Here is a 20,931-nt window from a genome sequence, read left to right on the forward strand (position 1 = left end):
TGAGCCTTGTACCCCTGGGTTTGTGCCCAATAAACCTGTCCAGTAATCTATCCATGCCAACAGTATATATGGTAATCAGAATTTTTAGTGTATTAGTGTTTAAACTCAGCCTCACCTCCACCAGCAACAACAACAGTAAAATGCTTTATTCACAATTATGCATTAACAACAAAAAACCAATAGTATAATTCATTTTTAATTACATATTTCTGACGGGGGCTATACTGCTTGATACTTTTCTGATAAAGTTTTGAATGCAGGATTTTCACTTGTAATAAATTATTTTTACAGTGCTGCATTGCTGCTTTGCTAAAGGATCTGAATTGTTTTCCTATTACTGCTTTCTGGTCTATTTCTTGATGTAATGATGTAAAGTTCTCCTCCTTGGAGATCTGTTGTTTTATCTTAATCAGCTCTAAAGTCTAAACTAACCATCGTCTGTGTGTCAGTGACAGTAAATGTCCTGGGTGTGATGAGAGGCAGTTAAAGTGACAAATGGACTTATTTTCCAGTGAAACATTCAGAGTCTAAAACCAAAACAATCCCAGCATGGCCAAACGCTTATTACGCGCCGGTGCACGTCACAGCCTTACCCGGAAGTACAGTGACAGCTCTTGTCAAAAATCCCTCATCCCCTTCGTGGAACTGCGAAATAAAGGTGAGTTTAAACGCTGTAGAATTAGCACTACCTCTACTTACTGCTCGTGTGCTGTAATATACCCCTCGTGTTGACGTATGTTTGAAGTTTGGGCGTTAGTTTACGCTGGCAGCACTTTTACAGAGCTGAAATATTAGCCGCTAGCTGGCTAATGTTAGCAGGTTAGTAACGGCTCAGGTTTGAAATGTGTGGTGTCGAGGTGGTGTTGCTGACTTTTCGGACGCTTTTTGTCATTTTCTGTGGCCTCCCGAGGTCTGCTGGTTTGATTTGGACGTCACGGCTAAAATTATCAGTGGGGAAATTTCCATAGAGACATGCAAAATTATGAGCCCACAGTAAAACGCCGTGTTGTGCTGTATCCTCCGGCTCTCCCTGAGTATCCTGCCAAATAGTGACAACCACAATAGTTTCCCCCTCTGTTGCATCTCCATGCGCAGTGCAGGACAGCTGCAGGTTGCACTCTGCCAGAAAGCAGCTGATCAGAGAGAGGGGAGAGTCCAGCAGAAAGGCTACTGCAATGCAGAGTCAAGTACTAATGTTACCTCTGCAACGTGGTTGGAAATTAAATGGTCATAAAGTGGCACAAAACCACAGAGAGACTGATTACCTAGGTTATTTATTTAAGCTGAGGAAGAGCAGAGACTCAGATTTATAAGTGTATCATCAGGATCTATATCTGATTTAACTCTCTGTTTCTACTTTTTTAAACTTGAGCTCCCTCTCTTTGAATAAATGCATATATAAGACAAGGGCTGCACCCGACCTTAAGTTAAGATTTTGGTGTTTTTGACTGACTTAAATGTGTTTGCAGATCAATTTTCTGCCAGGGACTAATCGATTAATTGGCTAATAGTTGCAGCTCTACATAAGACATACTTACTCTAACCACAACTGCAACAGGAGACATGGGATGTCTGTGTAGTGAAGTCTGTTGGGCTGTTTGGATGAATAGACTGAGGAACAGACTGGTGAGTATGAACAATAGCAGACTGTGTTAGAAAATCCTCATGGGGGATGTACAGGCATGTGGTCCTTGGGCAGAGTGTGTGCACACGTTATGTAAGGAAGGATACATTTGAAAAGAGAAAAGCTAAAATGAATTTGGTTAAAGATTTTGATTTTCAGTGTATTAAATAAAATGGGCTAATGAGAACAAATGAAATAAACCACAAAGCAGAATATATGGTTAAATCAAAACCATACCGAAGGTGTAATGCAATTTCCTTTGCATTATAACACAGGAAAGAGGTTTTTGTAATTGATTAACTGTTAAGTCATTTTTCAAGCAGAAATTTCCTGACATTTGATAGGATTTACACCAGTCAAACATGACAATTTGCTGTGTGTCTCATCTTACATATTTACAACTGAATCTCTCTGGGCTTTGGTCCATCAGTTGGACAAAACAAGGCATTACAATTTGTAGGTATTTTTTTCTATTGGCTGATGAAACAGGTCATGAGACACAAAATGTCCAAGTAAAAATATATTAGGGCAGGTAAAAAAGATTCTCAGTTCTTATTTGTTAATTGATAATGAGGAAGAAGTTGGTGGAATAGTTCAATGCTTACTTATGAAGTTGTATTGGGAAGTATCAGTCCTGCTCAAATGCATGCTAAAATTCAGCTGGTTTGTCCCACAGTGTTTTTTCCGCTCAGCTGTGCTGGAATTGCATGCATGAGCAGGAAGGCGTGTGGGAGTTCAGAAATGCTCTGAATGGGAGTCTTGTTTGATTCAAAACAGTCTATGGGTGAAAATATTTGAATCTCAAAGATAACTCGTTGGCCGGCTTTGCATTTTTCCCTAATTTGCCGTGCCTCTCATACTGTCAAGCACATTCTTTACATAGCTGCTGGTAAAGATGCTGTGAGGTTTCATTAAGCTGCAGCTCCATCTACAAATGTGCTTTTTTCAAGTAGGATTTGAGTTCATTCTACCAACAGTTTTGTGTTACAGCTGTCATCATTCAGTCTCTTCAGTCAGTTTCCTACAGTTGCACCAACCGCAAAGAAAAAAAAATGTCACCATCAGGTATAAATGATGAAGAAATACTGACAGACAACGGTGCTGTTCTGCCGGCTGAGTAGCAAATCTTTGCAGTTCAAAGTTGAACAAACAAAATGTGGCTGCAATAATGAAATGGGTGCCCACCACCGTAAAGACTAGGTGTGTGGGTCAGCTGTGTTGCAGGAGTTAGAGCTACTGTGGGAGGTTAATTGTACCAACTATGCACAGCAGTCAGTGACTGCTCCATAGATACTTCTGTTGAGCATGGCTCACTGATAACAGAGTAGAGCCATGGATAATTGTATTAATTGCTACAATGAGTCAAAATGTCTGCTGTGAAAAAGTAAAAATACTAAAACAATCAAATGCATATAAAGGCTTGTGACAGTCATATAACTCTATGCAACTAACATTTATCACTCATTCCATTATTATGATATTGCTTATTAATGAGAAATACTGTATGCTCTTTTTATATTCCTCCCAAAAAAGTTTTTGCTCTGTATGTTTCTGTAATTATTTCTAAGTAACACGTAGCTAATTGTCATTTCACCGTGTGAGCAGCCCTGCCAACCTTTCTTCTCTCAGCATGCTTAGCTACAGTCCAGTATTTCTTTATCTGTACAAAGAAATGTATTATTTTCCTCTGTTTTTCAAAGGCCATTTCAAAGCCATAAAAAAAACTAATTTAGCTGCAGCATGTCAAGCATTGCATTTTTAATAATTGTTACTTGAATTTATAAATCCATTTTATTTTACTCTTGGGGTATTTGGTTTACAAAGAACAAATGACTTGGTTTTAAAGTAGTTTAAATCCTTCCCAGTTTTTGGTGGACGACAACCAATAAATCCTCACACTGTGGGAACACTGTCTGCTCTTTATAATAATGTCCAATGGACATCTGGCAGTTGAGAGTTGGTGGCAAAACTGCACTGCAATCACAAGCCCTAATTGGATGAATTAATAAACACAAAATTATGTGTTTTGGTGAGGAAAATCTTTTTAGGTGAACTACCCAAATAAATTCTATATGAGGAACACTGATGCTCATGTTGTTAACAAGATCAGTTTGGAGGGGATGGGCCAGATGCTCTGTTTCATATTTCTGAGCTGTATGCATCAAAAACGGTTATTAGACAGGTGGCCTTTCCTTAGACTTCCACCTGGCAGCTGGCAGATAGACACACTTTTTCCCTTTTTGTTTATAGGAGTGTGTGTGTGGAGTGGAATGAGACCACTTGTCTTGATTTAAAAGTACTTTCCTCGCCTGGCTGCTTGTATTCTTCTTAAACACTAGTCAAATTTAAACTGTTACACTGATGTGTGTCGAGCTCTCTCTCTAGTCGGCTGTGTCCGTTCAGCTTGCTGCTGTATATTAAACTATTCAACCACTCTGTCAGATGTTCTTTACACACAAGCGTCCAGCTGCCCAGACCCCCCCCCCCCCCCCCCCCAAACCCCCAACTCTTCATACACTACAAGATGCAGCCATTTGGTTTATTTACGGGAGGTGCTTCTGTAACTGCTGGGAATAGGCCAAGAGCCAATCGAAACACATGGTGGAGGCCAAGCTAATAGAATCTGACAGGAATGGAGTCATAGTGGCCGCTCAGGCATCGTAAAGCTGTCGCCGTTTAAGCCCCTATATTTGTCGCTATTACCTGCTTGCTTCTCCCTTTACATGGGCAAAGAGTTGTGAAGAAAAGTGTGGCCAGGCTCCTGTGTTTGACTAGTTGTAACTTTGGTGTCAGAGAGGAAAATGCTACAGCTGTTAGTATATCAAATAGTACTTAGTGCGAAGAGAATATTTGGAAATCGTTCACTTATCAGAAATCCACAGTAGAATCTCTTAATGAATGGAGTTTGATTTTTTTTCCCACTGATGAGCCTGATTAACAGGATATACGTAAATTCCCCTAGAACTTGGCTTGTCACTCTGGCCAGTCTGTCTCCTGAGCTGTGTCGGTGGATCGATTCCAGAAAGTGTTTGGCCGATGGCATCACAGCCTACAGCTTTGGCATTTCTGTTTCTGGCTTTGTGAGGAACTTTTACAAGTTCACAAAACTGCACTGATTAATGTTGTTGAAAAAAAAAAATCATATGCTATATTTGTTTTAGGCTGAATCCCACTTGAGGGGTCAAATCTCAAATTAGAGTAAATCATATTTGAACTACTCGTTTGACTGACATCCCACTGTTAGCTTAATGCTCATTTAATTGGTTTGAAACAATGAGTAGTTATGCTTTTGAAATGAGCACTGACAGTATGTGATGTAAAATATGAGTTTTAAATGTGGCTGATGTGAGCTGAATGTATTCTCAGTACAGAAAATGTGAAGAAAAGTGATCTGCATTTTGTATTACAATATGGTGAGAATTTTGCACAGTGCTGATTTTTCATCCTCAGACATTACGTTCAAGAATCTGTCTGTGTGCAGGCCTACTAAGACATAATTGATATAGGCAGAGGCCCACTCAAAAATTTCTCTGATTGGGCCTTTTATAGATGCAGCATGAGAAGAAGCTCATTTCTCACATTGCTGATCGCTTGTGAGGGAAGGCAACAAGTATTGAATTAGTTTGCATGAGAGAAGGGAAATTGAAATATGGATTGGGGTCGCAAATGCCTGCCAGTGCTATTGGCTGTTTCGGATATGGAGGATGAAATGTATTTTCTGTGTGTATGTGTGTGTCAGCGTGTGACTGATGCAGACAGTGTCGGCATCGAATGGTTTTCCAACGTTCCTGCACCGAGCTATTTTCCAATAACAAGTTGGGAGCAGGAGTGACACAGATGAAGTGAATGTTTTAAGAGGAAAAGTAATCTTAAAGACAAGCCAAGCCATTCCTCACTCCAGTACGCAGCCTCATCCTCTGCTTCCCCTACATCACTGCTTCTGTCTTGAAGCCAGACACGAGCCAGCTCTTTCGCCATCTGCCATTTAGATGTATTTAAATCATGCATGCATGCTGAGTTTGGACCTGTGATTTGAACTGGTCAGGTCCCTGTTCTCTGCCAGGCTGCTCAGCACAACTTGTGACCCAGGGAAGCCATCTGAATATGAATTAATGACAACACAGTTGGTTAAAAGTGTCACTGCCCAAAAGTCAGATCCAATTTTGCTGATATTATCTGGCATTTAAGCCTGGAAAACGGTCACCCATCCAAATGGTTTGATTACCAGATCCAGCTCTGTCGTGGATGAAATATTGTCTGATTTGGCTTTTGAGAAGGATTCATCATTTTCAGTTAAAATGTTAAAAGCAGTGGGAATATTCTATCATACCAAGAGTTATTGTGTTGATGTAAACTGCAATGTGTCCAGGAAGCCAGATACTCGAGTTGAGATGTTAAATGAGAAAATATAATAATAACAACCTGAAGCTGAAACAATGATTGACAACAAATGACTGCAATAATTTAGATAATTGGTTAATTGCGCAGGTCAGTTTTAAACCAGTAATTCACTGCCTCCAGCTTCTCACGTGTCAGCGGTTTTCTTAATAAAACATAAAAATGCAATTTGAATATGTCGAATTTATCATCTTGAACTCTTTGGATGTAATTGGCATTTTTACTATTTTCTGATTTATTTTTTAAAAAAAAAACAAGCAGTTCATCTGTTTAATCAAGAAAATAAATGGCAGATTAATTAATAATATAAATAATTGTTAGATTAAACTCTAATTAATAATAATAATATTAAACTAATCTGTTTACCTCTTTCACACAAGAAAAGCAGAGCTAACTTTGAAATTACTGGAAACAACCAAAAAGAACAGACAGTGCAAACAACAATGAACAATTTAAATTCCATCTAAAAGAGAAGTAAGTAGCTGCATTCTTCACTTGTGCAGGGGAATAGCTTCTTTATTTCATTTGAATATTTGACAAATGCTTGAAGAATTACATTCAAAACATTGCTGTAGCTGGCAGCATGATTCATGTTTCCAATGGATGGAAGTTGTAGAAGAACCTTGTTCCAAACCAACTTAAATAAAGCCATGGGAAGCCACTTGTAAGGCCTTTGAATGGTCTAAAATTATGTAGTTCACAGATAAGGACCACTTTACCCCCTCTCACCCCTGGACAGAAACCCTCCTGTTTCCCTTTAACAGAGAGTGGAAAAGGAGTTATGTGTCAAGGGTAGGGGACTAGAGAAGAGAGAGGACAGAAGGAGGCGGAGGGGGAGAGTGAATCGTGGCTGTGAAATCAATAGTTCATACCGTTCTGAAATTGAAGGTTTTTTTTGTCAGAAACCGCGTGTAGAAGCTGGAATATGAAATAGCTTTGGTAGAGGCCCCTCATGTAAGCAGCAGTATTGATTTCCAGAGACCTGGTCCAATTATGGTACCGTGGGTTTTGTTCGTGCCCTTTAAAGGACCAGAGTGACTCTGGTGGGGCAAAATTTTGGGCATTGCCCGACTTTGCCTCATCTCCTCCTCCCTGAGTGGCCAACTTTTCTGTCACCGAAGCCACAGAGAAAAAGTCAAGGAAATAGAGTCTGCTGTTTCTACAGTTTCCAGAGTCTCTCTGAGGACACAGCTGCAGGATGGGAGATTTCCCCTGTTGGCAGTTCCTGTTAAGAGATTCACTGGCATTACAACATAAAGAGAAAATAATCCTCTCTCTATGTGTGGTAGTATCTGTCCGCATGTGTGTCTGTTGGCAAATGGCTCAGAGGGAAAGAGTCTGACTGAGTGGACTGACAGACTCGCTGTCTGCGTACTAGACAGCCTGGCTTTGTACGTCTGCATGTGCGGGTGTGTTTTGTTACTGAACAAAGACGGGGGTTGCGTGAACGTCTGTACAGCTGCAGCTCGTGTTGAGGTGTATTCACACATATCCCCTACAGTTTAGCAGTTATTGTGAACAGCCAGACATTAAGCAGAGAAATTGCAGCTGTTTTAAAGCTTTTATTGCTGGAGCAGTTGCAGGGTAAAATGGTCTGTAATTCCCAGCCTGCGCTCCTGCTGTGCTGTCCCTGCTGCTGACGCTGCTTTCATACTGCCCTAGTCTGGCTTCATAAGGAAATGCGACAGGAGGGTATCAGCTCCCGGAACAATATGGAACATTTTCCCCCCTCACTCTTGAGACTCAAAAAAAAAAAGTTTGTTGGCGATGAAAAGAAGGCTTTGCCTCTTACTCTGTTTCTCTTCTCCTTTGCTTCCTCTACAGTCACCATGTGTCCCATCTCTTCTTCCCCTTTTCTCTCCCTCCCTCAACTCTCATTCCCTCTCCAAGTAACGGGAGTCTCATGCAATATGCCGTGTTTTCCCACTTGAGTGCTAATGAGGCAGATGAATATTCATGAAGAGAAGGCTGACATCGCTGTATGGCGATTGTGTAGAGGGTGTTTGTGTGCACAGGGACTGTGGTGGCCACATTTCTGAGGGATCTGTTTTGCAGTGGGTAGACATCAGGAGTCTCTGGGCTCCTCTGCTAATGATGCAGATGTGTGTCCGTGAGTTTTGCTTTGGTCGGTGATTGTGGATGACCCCTTCCCAAGGCCTCCCCTCTCTCCCTGGTGGCTGCTGGCGGAGCTTAAGACTAGCCTCCAGCTGCTGTGGAGGACAGCCAGGGAGCGCAAGACTGAGAAGAGGAGCTGCAGTCTACACTCCTCCTCCTCCTCTTCCTCCTCTTCCTCCCTGTGGTGCTGGCTCGTGACAAACAGATGCCATGGGCCGCCTCTCAGGGGACCAGCTCCGTCCTTTTTATTATATCTCTCTCTCTTTCTTGCTACCTCTCTTCAGTTTCATTTTCTGTATCTCCTGCATTTCTCTTTCTTAGAACATATTTTGCTGTGATGTCTGGAGTGTTTTGAAGGACATATGAGAACGCACATGGCCCATTTTAGCAGCAAAAGGCTGCGTGTGCTCGTCATGTCTCATGTGTTGCCATTTCCTCCTTTGCTCTCGGTCTCCCTTCTTGCCACACTTTTTTCATTGTCAGCTTTGTTCTGCTCTTCAGATTCTCCTCCAGCAGTTCCTATAGAAATCTCTCACGTTCGCTCCCCTCTCTTTCCTCTTTTGCTCAGCAGCCTCTCATTTGCATTTTCTCACTTACTCGTCATCCCGGTCTTCCTCTCCTCTCCCTACTCTCTTAAGCCTTCGGCTTTCGCTGCTCCCCTTTCCCCTTCTTATTTGCCATTACTCCCTTTTTTCCCTCTCAGCTTCTCTCTTTCCTCCCTTGCTCCTTTGTAACATATCCGACCCCCGTAGTCTACCTGAAGGAGCTCCTATGGTTCTGTTAAACATCTGTAAAATCTTTGATCTCCCACCAGCCATTTTCAACATGAGGTGATGTGTGTTTATGTCTGCAGCACAGGGTGGAAATGTGTGTTTGTCTGTCTGTCTCATACTGCTTGTACTGGCAACCTTTAATTTGGGAAAGGTGAGTGTGTTGGTGCTGCAGAGGAGGACAGATAGTCCAACTGGCTCCTTTTATGTCTACTATGCGGTGACATAATAAAGGCCTTCCTGCTCCTCGGTGCTCTTGCCCTCTCTGTGTTCATGAAATCGGCCGCACTGCCACTTAATATTGTCAGTTCCAGTCTAGCAGGCATCCATGCTGATTCTCATGCACACACATCCTTCCCGCAGTAGGGGAAAGGGTGGAGGCTGGCCAATTTATCAGTGCTCTGACTGTAAGGCTATAGGGAGCCCTCTGTCTTCATCAGTTCACTCAGCAGATAGGCACACCCCAGTCACCGTTACTAGACTTACCTCATGTGTCTCCATTACACATTAATAACAAAACTGTGAGGGTGACTAGAATTGGCGCTCCATGTTATGCCATGTCGGGAAACAGGGGTCTGCTGAAAGCACAGGTGAAACAGGTCAAAATGTATTTATTACCTCTGAAAAATGTGAAGCACCTCAGAGTTATTAGTGTAGACCTCTACAGTAAGGGTTTTCCACTGAATGGCAGTTTACAATAATACACAGCTGGCTGATTATTATAGTATAATAGCAGTCATTTTATCATAAGCTAATGAGAATGACACAAGCTGAATTGTAACTGCAATATTTGCTGACTGCTGTACTCCATTTTGATTATTGCAAGTATGAAACAAATACGCAGACAATAACAACTTGTACAGGCTGCATTCATTTTAGTAGGCTGTTTATTTATTTTTATCTTAGTGCATTACACACATATGTGGGTATATACAGTATATTACTGTGCAAATTTTAGGCACTAAAATGCTTTAAAAATATATTGTAAATAGTTTTTTATTTAATTTATTTGTCAGTTAATTTATATCAAAGAAAAAAACTAAAATCAATTTGGTGTGACCATATGCTGCCTTTAAAACGGCACCAGTTCTCTTTAGTACACTTGCGGACAGTTTTTCTAGGTAATGTGCTGTTAGGTTGTTCCAGGCATCTTGGAGAATTTACCACAGTTGTTCTGAGAATTCAGGTTGTCCCAGTTGCTTCTGTTTCAGATGTCTTGTTTTGTCTGACCAACAGCCAAAAACCCAAAGATATTCACTGCTCACTGATATATAACAGAGAAAATCAGCAAATCTGAATATTTGAGAAGCTGGAACTAGGTAATGTTTGACAATTTTGCTTGATAAATGACTTAGCTGATAAATTTTATTTCAGTGTTTATTTGCTTTGCATCTGAAAACTGCATCAGCCAAATAAAACACAAGCTGGAGCATCTCAGAACCCATTATCAGTAATAAATGAAATTTACATTAAATCACATGCCAGTATAACTGTAACTGTAACTGCTGCCTGTATTTTTTATGGGCAGTGAATTGGACAAGGTTATCGTCTAAAAAATGTTCAACATGTTTGACCCTTGGGTGCTAGTCACTGATACGCCCTGCTGATTCTGTGGCATCATGTGATATCTCAGGGCCATCCTGCAACAGCGAAGGACGCCAGTCTCCTTTGCCTATCTCTCTGCCTTCACTCTCATCTCTCCGCTGTCCTTGGCCTGTGTGCATTCGCACTTTCCTTGGTCCGCTGCTGATCAAAGCCCCTTTGAGGATGCTGAATGGGTCCGGAGGCTGATAGTGATTTGATATGTGTACGTCTTCAGAATCTTCTCCTCTTGTGTGATTAGACGGCGTGTGACAGGCAGCGTCGGCCCCATCAGCTCCCATTAAACCTCAGTGCTGCGCTGCCACCACCACTGCCGTTTTTATCCTTTAATGTAACACCTTCCTCACCAGCCAAATCAATTATCAGTGATTATGTTAGTGTCAGAGTCTTTAGGGGCGGGCTGAGCCCCACCGCTGTCTCCTCCTCCTCTTCTTTGTCACTGTGTCGCCCAGAGGCCCAACAGAAGCCACACTACGCTGCTCCCCAGTCAGAGCACTGCTGTTGCTGAGGGACGGCTTTATAGACAGCTCTAAGTTTAACCTTCCTCCTCAACAGTGCTGTGACAACACGAGGAGAGTTTATTATGCCTGACAAAACTCCCCCATGTAGATTCTCCTCAGTGAGAAAGCTGCATAGTGATTAGCCCTATCATGTTCAGTTGTGGATATAGCTGTCAAAGCTGGCTTGGTCGTCTTGTTGTGTCCTTGGATTAAACACGATGCACATTGCTTGAGAAGACTCTGTTGTATAAGTAATAAGAAGTCACAGAACCTTTGCTCCACCACACTTGTGTTCTCTATGAGAGTTCTCTATGCAAAATCTCTCCTCCACACTTTTCCATGTATCCCATCTCTTTCTCTCATGGGCTTTCCTCAGAATTACACACTTGGCCTTGGATTTGCTGGTGATATAAAGTGTGTGAGTATGTGTGTGTGTGGTGTGTGGATTATTGCCACTGTAACACACAAGGCAGTGAGGCAGCTCGTTAAAAACCCCTCTTGGCTGCAAGGTCACAGCTCCGGCTTTTCCACCTTTGCGAGTGTCAGTGCTTCGTCACACGCATGTTCACACACTTTTAAATATCGTGAAGCTGACATACATTCACGTACACACCAAAAACTGTTTTCCTGGGGTGTCTTTTCAAGTAGATAAGCATCAGCTGCTTCATCATGTACCCCACTTCATTTATATTTACTCACATATGTGCTAGTGCTGAAACAGTATGGTTGGGTTCCACTTTGGATCCCACCTAGCAAAATAACTGGAATCGCTAAGCTCTGACGTCAGTCTCTCTCTAAACCCTTTTCCCTCCTCACCCTTTTTTAAGCTTCTCATTTTTAGTCAGTGCTGACAGATGCTTAACTGTAAAAAATGTCAATATAAGCTGTAGCTGTTCAATATTAATTCTGTAACTAGGGATGACCTTATCAAGTTGTTTTGGCTGTGATTATGATCTGAGTCCTTTAATATTGGGTATCTCCTGGACCAATCATTATGTTTACCTTTTAATTTGTAGGCTATTTGGCACATTGTAATAACAGGTGAAGCCAACTACATTTTTCACACTTAATTTCTCACAAGCTTCTTGATCCAAATATTGTAGGTTCTGGTCCAAAACTATTAATTTTATAAGCTTAAATTATGGATATAATGTGAATGAAAGTTAAACTGGGAGACTGTTTCTCTTTAACTGACCTGATGTGATCAGCTAGACTGAAGACATATTACTCTGTTAGTTTTGTTGTAACTACACAAACAGTGAGTACGGGAGCGGTAACTCTGGCTGTACTGACGCTTCCATTTAATCTAGTTGATTGTGTCATGTCTATTAAACTTTCATGAATATCATTTTGAGTCTGTCAGAGTCTCTAGTTTTGAATTAGGAACTCTAGCATTTGGAGCAAGAAGCCCATGAAAACTAAGGTGTGCAAAGTAAGAAGGCTGTACCTATTATTTCACTGTGTCAGATTCATGCAACCAGTATTTCATATTTTCAGCCGTTCATCCTTCCTTCATCCTTCCGTTTTAGGTTGTTGCTACGGGTTATGAAGGTTAATTAAGCTACCACTGGAAATTTCTATTTTTTCAGACAACAGGAGGTGATTACTGATCTTTTTGTTTATACTTTTGGTTACTTAAAAGTGTTAAAAGCTAAACTTCATTTAATTTGATAAGAGATTTGAAAGGATTTGGATCAAAAAAGAAGGTTTCAAACTGAATTAAAATTAGATAAAATGCTGTAGAACTCCAGCTCCAGTAAATAAATCGTTTAGTCCACTGACGTAAAATTAAGTAGCAGCATTATTGATAGTCGATCAATCGTTTAAGTCATTTATGAATTCCAGTCCTCCACCAAAGCCAGCCGTTTGCAGGAGATGAAAGCTGAAGTGTAGCCCATGTCTTTCCATCAGCAGAACACTCTGTGGAAATAAATCAAGGGTCAGGTTTGAAATTGCCAGTTAGGATTAGACTTTTTAAATTCAGCTGCTGTGCTTTTTTACTTGACAAGCCTCTGCTGTTGACAGGGGAGGAAGTTTGTTTGAGGCTTTTAAGATCTAATGTGTCCGCCTGCTATCTAAGATTGTTTCTTTGACTTGCTCTCGGCCCTCCCTGCCTCTTCGTCTGCCCATCCTCTCCTCCTATATGTTATCCAGTGTTGAGTGGAGGTAAGGAGAGATAGTAATCTGCTGTAGCCTTGGCACTCTCTCGCACTCTGGTCTCATTGAAGAAGATTGATGGCCCTCTTTCTGGAATGGCTGTTGTTTTGGATGGAGAGAGAAAAAGATGGAGGCAGAGAAGTGGATTTAGAACGAAAAACTGAGCAAGGAAGGGCAGGCGGTAGTTTGGGGGTTGGGGTGGTGGTGGTGTGCGGGGAATGGAGCTGGGGTGAATGATAGTTGTAAAAGATGGAGGAAATGGAAGAGGAAATGTCACAGTGGAGGAGCTCGAGAGCTCATTAAATTTGGTTTGTATTTTATTGAGTCAGAGTATGCGTTCACCTGTGATTGGTTTCAGATTCACACATCATTCTGTTTTCTGATGCACGTGGGGGTTATGAAATTGGCTGCTCTTAGTTTGCATGTCAGCAGGATTATATTTAAATGTCAGCTTTTCTCTCAGGATGCAAATGAGGCAGGAACGTGTTGTGATGGAACGAATTTGTACATGAGTCTCTTGTTTCTGTTACATTTGGATGCTGTAGCCTTTAAGCCTTTGAGGTATCTGTTATTCACTATTAGCAGTCAGTGCTGCATTGCTAGGGGGAATTAGCAGCCCTTCATCCCTCTTCATGATGGGTCTATTGCTCAGTGCCCGTGTGTGGGCAGCACTGGGTTGATTGGCTGTGATGACAGTTATGCTCTTAATTGTGTCAGTTATTCTTCCTCTGTGGCTCTTTTTGAATGTAGTCAAGCGCTTGATGTAACCCCCTGGCGTTTTGTTCCTTTCTACATATTGGTCTTTTTAAGTCTGTGCAGGTTTTAGGAGCGGTGAGACGGAGAGGAACAAGCCTTTCTTCTTCCTCCTTAATTCTCCCCTCTTTTGAGAGAAGAATGGAGTCTGACATTTTTTTTTTTGGGCAACCCCCATCTCATCGTGTCCCTCTCTGCCCTCTGCTTAATTTGTCTTCTGTCCCTTCAGGGTATCTCCTTTTTTTGTTCTCCTGGTTCTTGACTATTGTTTGAGCTGCTGTTCCACTCCTTTCTCTCTCTGTCTTTCTCGCTCTGGTTCATCCGCCTGTTGTACATCTACCTATCCTTCCATCCAGCCTCTCCTCTCTCTGTGTCTTGTCGGCTCTTCATTTTTCTGCTTCTATTTTCCCTGCTCTTGTATTTTTGTTTCCCGCCTCCCTGTCTGGCAGCTCCAACCTCCTTTTCTATTTTTTCCCGGACAGACCATGCTATCTCATGAAGCTCAGACGTTGTCGGGGTCAACCAGTCAGCCCTTGGTGGCATGACTGTCTGGATTGTCTATTGTCATGTGTCCCTGTCTTAACTGACCGCTTGAGACTGCTGGAGTCAAAGGAGGACAAAACGAGGCAGGAAGGAGAAGACAAGAAGGGCATGAAGGCCGGGTCCCATCCTGCTTATCCAAACTGTTGATGGGGTTGTTACAAGTTCCAGGCCATACCTCATTTCCTGTGGTCACAACTCAGTATCACACCTCTGACCAGTGTGAATATTGGATACTGAAAGTACAGACTAAAAAAAACAATGCACATTTTTAGCTTCAAGAGTAGTACTGTGTTAATCATTATGTCATAACATAAGGAAAAGAACTGATACCTCCAAATATCATTCTTTAAACCCGCTATAACAGATTTTTGGCCACATGGAGGCAGTAGAAACAAGCAGTGAACACAACATGGACTTATTATGATCTTTTAAGTTGGTCTTACTTATGTCTGGTGGACACAGAGCAATATTTGCATACATTAGAGTTGTGTTTCTATTCTCCTTGGTAGTTCTAAGTCCAAGTATTTAATCCAGTTTTAGCCCTGGTTTGGTCAACCTCTGAGGCTGCTAAATGCTCCACTATGTCCACCAGCTAGTAACTAACTTCGTGAGTCCACATTTTGGTACCGAGCAGGTCAAGCCCAGTGGGCTTTTAGACTGAAAACAGCTTGAAAAGAACCAAAACAGTTAATTATTTTGTAGAACCTCTTGTTCCAAAAGACCTGACTCCTGACAGTCATGGAGCTCTGCCTGAGGCTGCAAGTAATGGTTATTTTCATTATATATGATATATTTTTGATAGGTCAATTAATAATTTAGTCTATGAAATGTTAAAGAAAGGGAGAAAAGTGAAAAATTGCTATCGTGAGTAATCAGTCTTTCTTTTTTAAAAGTGTTTTCTCCAACTAAAACCAAAAACCAACAGTAGTCAACTTATACTAATATAAAAGAGAATAAAGCAGCAAATACTCACTTTCGAGAAGCTATCCAGTGTGACCTCTTCCTTCATAGATACATTAAGCATTTAATTTATTATTGAAGCAATTGGCAAATAATTTTCTGTCACTTGACTAACTAAACAGTCATTTTAGTAGCTTCACCACTTCACTTCACCATGCTGAAACTTGCTTGACAGCTTTTAATGTAGAGCAGTGATGAGGTTGCTGTGGCAAAGCTGAGAAGGTTTCTGAAAATAACCAGTATTCTTTGTTGCCATGCTATAATAAGCTACATCTTGCATTCTGTAATCTGTAATGGTGAAAACTGGAATGGATGTTAAGACCAAGAGAAAAAGTAATTATTGAAGTTGCCTAGTTTCAACTTTGACTGCTAAATTAATAAACTCATAAAGCAACAAAAATCTTAATTAGACTTACTGAAGAGCTGTTAGGTAGGATGTTCAGTCCTCACTCTGCCTGTTAAAAATGTTTCCTCAAAATGGGTCATAATAAAATAGATTTTGGAAATGAGGCTTATTGATCAGGGTTATGTCTCTTTTGTTGTCAAGTGCATGTCTGCTCTGAGTCAGCGAGTGTGATCACATATTCATTTCAGGTGTGTTATTGATCAAACGGTGCTGAGCCCATATACACACACATTTCAGGCTAGCTTTTTGACATTTATTTCAGGGCTCAACCTCTGCATTTTGCATCTGATTGACATTTCCTTGGTATGTAAGTGTAAACATGCGGATCTTAAGATATTTCATTCATTCACGTAGATCATCTCTTCTCTCTCTGAGGTAAAAGCCCACAGGCAGTTTGGATACTGGTCGTGAATACAAAGAGCCTCAGTGTAAGAAGGGGCCTATTCTTTGCGCAGTACATCTGGGCCAAGTGTAAGTCAGTGTTTAGTGTTTTAGTTAGAGTCAAAATTTATTTCACTTCTGAGGCAACTTGTGGCTCACATTTCTGTACCTATCGCCATAGTTTCAAGTCATTCACGGCTGTTTTAAAACTCATAAAGCTTTGTACTTTTATGAGCTGAGTATAAAAGAAAATTGAGTTAAATCTAGTCAGCTTTCTCTGGTTTAAATGTCTTAAATGTCAGGCATTTTTATGGATTGGCTGTATTATGGGCCCAAAGAGCATCACTGTGGCTGTTTAGCTTTAGACATTTCGTTACAATCCACAAACCTTTCTTGAATAATGGTCGGCCAAACACAACCAGCCGGCTCTCTGTGAAATCCTGTTCGTCTGTGGTTGGCAGGCATGTGAAGTATGAGTAAGCGTCTTCGGTCATGTTTATTTAGATAGAGGTGGTATTTGAAAGAGAATTAGACTTGGAGGATTATAATGAGACTGCCAGACCATACTTCTATGCTGGAGTTGAGTGCCACCGTGGGTCTGGTCTGTCAGATGGTTGTGCTGTTTTTCGGGGTCTCTGTGGGCCCTTTATACATCACATTAACATGCAATGCATACATCAGAATTGTATCCATATTTATGGGTCAGAGTATACTATATATATATCTATATATATATATATATATATATATATACACATATATACCCAAGAAGTATTATGGAAGCATTAAATCTGCTTTGAATCTATAAGCACCATCATTTGATTTGTGGAAATGAGATTGCTTTCCTTCATGGCTCTCTTAACACCTGTGACTTAGTTTAGTGTTTGGATACAGTCCAGATACAGTTTGTGTTTGGATTAGTGTTTTAATGCTGGATGTAATTACGTAAGGAGGGCCCCCTGTCCCACTTTGTTCCGCTTCGCTGTGTAAACCTCACTACGGTCTTCATAAAACATGTGTCTTTGTAATATCTTGTCACACAGACACACACACACTCTATCTAAAAAATATTCTGCATTCAAGTCTCCTACATAACAGATGCGCACACAAACAGTCAACTTGACAAGGAGTCTCTTGCAAGAATATGATAAGGCACTGGCTCACACCCACGCTCACTCTCACAACTACAGTCTTGTTGATTCTTTCCGCTGTTTGCGTTTGCAGCTTGCCAAGAAGCTCAGGCTTTGGAGAGACATGCAGTACTGACACACCTACAGACAGAGAGACCTGACGGACAGAGTCCAGCTGGCTAGTCATGGCAGCAGCAAGCGGAACAGATGTGCGAGAGACTTTGATCTAGGTGAGTACCAAATAGGGTGAGGATCTTGGGGGAGGGAAGGGGGGCATTGGTCTGTACCAATACTGGGAAATGGCAGCTATACTGTGGAAGGAGGGGGGGCTGAGAAAGGGGCCTGCAGTTCTAACTTATGATGTGTTGAATTTTACCAACAAACATTCAAATATGACTTAGTACGATGTCTGTAAGTGTTTGAAAAGTGTTTTAAACCATATTATCGAACCTCAAGGCCATAAAGGACAGTTAGATAAAGTTTTTATGTCTTAAACTAACTTGTAACAACTTATTCTCTAAATATTGCAGTCTTCCTGGTGGCATGTGTTCTAGCACTGATTTGTCAGCCCATGTATACAGACCAATATTGTTATAGGGCAACAGTTAATCTGATTTTAGTTAGATGGGAAATGCTGTATTCTTTTGGATTCTAAATGGCATCAGCTGTTTTTGATAGTCTACTTTAGTTTTCTTGAAGGACTTAAGTTGTTTTTCTCTGGAAGATGTTGTAATGTTGAAACAAAAATGATTCAGTAAGTTTTAGTTTTAGTCATTTGTTCTCAAGTAAACTACATTTTGTTTTGCTTTTTTGAGAAATCAACACCTACAGTATTCTCAGATGGCCAGCGCTGAACCAAATAGTGGGTAAGAGGAACTGGATGGTCCAGAATGAGAAATAAGGTAGATGGTTTGAATAGAAAACACAAACCTTCAAAAAGAATGAAGGTGACAGAAGATCTAAAGGCTACCAGTGGATGAATACCAAGTAGCAAGAGAACAGAGGATGCAGCAGACACTTGATCATATAAATGGCAGCTGCGTAAGAAGTTTCAGGTAGTATTCAGCCGTCATTTAAAAGTGGAAATTGCACCCAGTTATAATAAAAGACTAAGAAGTGAGAAAAGAGGAAGGAGATCAGATTTTTTGAAGGGGAAATGAGGCACACAGTGTGTGCTAACATGAGAGGCCAAAGAAAAAGAAAGAACAATAAAATATATCCTTTAGGGGAAATGATGTGGTCCTCTGTGTTTCACGCCTTCCCCCAAAACTTTTTTATGTTACTTAGGTAATGTAAAACTAGCAACAACAGCAAGACAACAACACACTTTATTCAGTTGGAGGCCATATGACACAGATTTTTGTGCGTGCTTAGACGTGAAAATAGTATATGATAGATGCATTATTGATGTGACGTGATAGCCTGCGTGGTGTATACAGGTTTGCTTGCTATTCATTTCCTTTTGGTTTAAACTTAAAGCACATGTTTGTGCAAATGTAGAGACATGAGAATTTCCAGGACACAGTTCAAATCTATTCTCCATGTTCCCACGTTTGGAGTGCGATTTACCTTCATATATTCAAAGTGAAACTAGCATTTCACTTTGGCAGTGTCTTCTGACATCAGTGTTGCTGTATATATCCATGAAAATTAAATCTGTGTGTAGGATTTTTTGCAGAAATGCTGGCATATTTTAATCACCTCCTTTCTATATTATCATGCAGACAGAGCATCATGCAGAATCAACGTGAATATGGTTTTGCAGATGTACGTGAGGCAGTGCCTGTGATATTGGATTTTCTGGTTGCGACTTAATTTCTGTTCTCTTGGGGAAACTCAAAATAGTTTCAGTATTGAAAATGATGAAAACTGTTGTGAGTTTTGTTTTTGCACAAGACTAGATATGTGTATCCTGTGTGTATGCACGTATATGCGAGTGATAGACAGTCCTTGCCGACCCTGCAGTTATAGCCAATTTACTGTGATCACAATGACAAGTGTCTCCTTATGGATACTTAGTAATTAGCTAAGAGGAGATGGAGAAAGGTTGGAGTTGGTGGGGCATTAGAGAACCTGTCAGAATGCCCCACCCAAAAAAAAAAAAAAAAAAATCCGTCATGAGGCTTGTCTGGCCCCCCTCACCCGAAGTCCCCTCCCTCACACTTGGCTGCTCCAGTTAATTGAAGCCACTATAGATCAGTCAGAGGAGCTGGATCTGCACGCCTGAGCAGACCATGCCGCTCACCTGACCTGCCAGTCAACACTGCCAGCTGCCACACACAACCACATCCCAACACACTGTCCTCTTTCATGTTTAACATCCCCAGAACACTGCAGGCATCCCAGGGAGAAGCACAGTATACGCCCACCTCGCTACATCCGTTCCAGTTGCAGTGTAAGCCAGGGTACGTTTGCTCCAGCCACTTGAACAAGTGTATTTAAACCCTTGCACTTTTAGTTTGCCATCAAATAAGAACCACTCTGAGATGCCTGAAAATGTGGCCCTCAAGTGAACTGCAAGGCACTTTGTTAGGAGTTAGACCTTCATCTACAAGAAGTGACCCTGCAATACAGTTTTATAGCTGTAAGGAGATGGATGTTGTCATCTGATAGCTGGTACTTACTTGTGCTTGAAAAGCCAAGCATAACAAAATGAACCAAGGGCAAACTTGCTCAAGATGCAGTGAAATGCCTTTTCAGTATGTGGCACATTTATAAACTCTAAACTCTAAAGCTCAGTGCAAACTAAGAGCCAAGACTGCAAGTCCACAAAGCTCAGCTAAAGTGACACGGACAGCAATTGGATTTGTTTGGTCTAATTTGCCTCCCACATGGCTTTTGTTGATAAATTATGGCTGAATTGAAAATTGTCCATGGTTATCATAAAAGCATCCAATGCATAAAAGCAACAAAGAAACAACTTGTCCCCTCATTTGGACCAAAACAAGCTGACTAAGGTTCGCAAAGACCATAAAAGTGATACTCTCGTTATCCCTGCAGAGAAATGTTATTTTCCTTTGGCCAAAGCACATGGTTAGATTCAGGCCCAGCAGGTCCTCATACCTAATGGACAAAATTGGTTGTTTGTGAGTACTTTGCAAAGTGTTCTATATGGCTGTCACAAAAACAAATTTTATGAGGGGTTATGATTTGCAAACTCTCTGGTTAATATCTGGATAAGTTTAGGCAACTAAAACTACTGGGTTAAGATTAGGTAAAGATTGTGGTCATGGTTTAAAGAAATCAAGTAGGAGACAGGGATTCAGTGTGGAAGTCACTCATGCTTTGCTGTTGAGAGAGGACAGCCATTATTCACATGACTGCTAGAGGTTTTTTTTTGCTTTAAGAGTGAACTTGTGGTAGGTAGTTTAAGGAACTGGAACAAATCAGTGCTGTCATTTATGGTGAGGAAAGTCTCACAGGACAGTTCTTCTGGAAATAGGAAGTGGCTCAGTGTCTTGCTCAATGACACATCAGCAGGGAGGATGTTTGCTGATTGTTTTCACCTAATCTGTAGGTCCACCAGTTGAGGGATTGTCACTGCAACACCCCGCTGCCCTAAACGGTGAAACATGCCAATCTGACATCCAGC

General features: G+C 41.1%; 1 protein-coding gene across 3 annotated transcripts in view; it reads left to right on the plus strand.

The window, feature by feature from the left end:
• Nucleotides 1-576: 576 nt before the first annotated feature.
• The window catches only part of spop (speckle type BTB/POZ protein), an 84,951-nt gene continuing 64,596 nt past the window's right edge, over nt 577-20,931 (plus strand). For all 3 annotated transcript variants that reach the window (XR_001960518.2, XM_018672227.2, XM_018672226.2), the window contains exons 1-2: nt 577-658; nt 17,434-17,569. The gene's annotated coding sequence lies outside the window, so the exon portion shown is untranslated. The remainder of the gene's footprint in view (nt 659-17,433; nt 17,570-20,931) is intronic.

The sequence above is a fragment of the Lates calcarifer genome, linkage group LG11 (genome assembly GCF_001640805.2).
Source record: "Lates calcarifer isolate ASB-BC8 linkage group LG11, TLL_Latcal_v3, whole genome shotgun sequence".
Taxonomy (NCBI): Eukaryota; Metazoa; Chordata; class Actinopteri; family Centropomidae; genus Lates; species Lates calcarifer.